The sequence below is a fragment of the Sinocyclocheilus grahami genome, unplaced genomic scaffold, assembly GCF_001515645.1.
Source record: "Sinocyclocheilus grahami isolate Dianchi unplaced genomic scaffold, SAMN03320097.WGS_v1.1 scaffold4002.1, whole genome shotgun sequence".
Taxonomy (NCBI): domain Eukaryota; kingdom Metazoa; phylum Chordata; class Actinopteri; order Cypriniformes; family Cyprinidae; genus Sinocyclocheilus; species Sinocyclocheilus grahami.
Genome location: NW_015509021.1, coordinates 5395 through 6202, shown reverse-complemented (window position 1 = coordinate 6202; position 808 = coordinate 5395). Strand labels below are relative to the sequence as shown.

Genomic DNA, 808 nt, shown 5'->3' with positions numbered 1-808 from the left:
CCCCCCTTTATTCGGACTCTCTCTATAGTCCTCATTCTCTGCCGACATACTTTTCCATCTGTTATAAGTTCATTGAGTTGCACTGAATTATCATCTCTCAGGTGTGGACACAGATGAACTGGACAGTAATGTGGAGGACTGGGAAGAGGAAACCATCGAGTTCTTTATCAGTGAAGAGATCATTCCTCTCGGAGATCTAGAATAGACCTACACAGAAAGCACTACTGTTTCCAGCTGTGAGACAAAATGATCACCCCCAGAGAGTACCACCAGTCCTTTACAAGTGCTTTGTATGACCGATACACCGAGTATGTTTATATGCGCAGTTATAATCAAGCTGGTTTTTGCACAGTTGAGCAAAAAGTTCACACAAGTGCATAATCAAATATTTTAAGGAAGAAATATTTTGCAAAAGCCGGACTGGTATGATTCTAGTCGGCCTAAATAACTTACATGACATTTTAAACAGACAAATTATTGTTTAAATCGGACTAAAATCAAACTTTTAAAGTGCAAGTAAACACGATTACTGAGAAGGGAAGTTGTTTGATTCTAATATGAATTTAAGTAAGAGCTCATATTCTTCATAGTCCCCCTTCATACAATTTTCTTGTGGATTCACTGAAAGGAGTAAAAGGCAGTGATTTATCATTTGCTATTCTTACTGACAGAGCAAGATACTTCTCAATAACCAATGGTACTGTTCTGTGGGTTATCATTTCTCCAAAGAAAACATGTCTGATACAAGAGAGGAATTTCTTTTGTCTTTCTGTGGTCTGGTCTTTCGGATAAGAACATTTTGTTTACT

At 37.6% G+C, this 808-nt stretch overlaps 1 long non-coding RNA gene across 1 annotated transcript in view; it reads left to right on the top strand.

Moving 5' to 3' along the window:
- Positions 1-802, top strand: part of LOC107576599 (uncharacterized) — a 4241-nt gene extending 3439 nt beyond the window's left edge. The window contains exon 4 of the long non-coding RNA XR_001608082.1: positions 102-802. This is a non-coding gene — a long non-coding RNA (uncharacterized lncRNA). The remainder of the gene's footprint in view (positions 1-101) is intronic.
- The last annotated feature ends 6 nt before the right edge of the window (positions 803-808 follow it).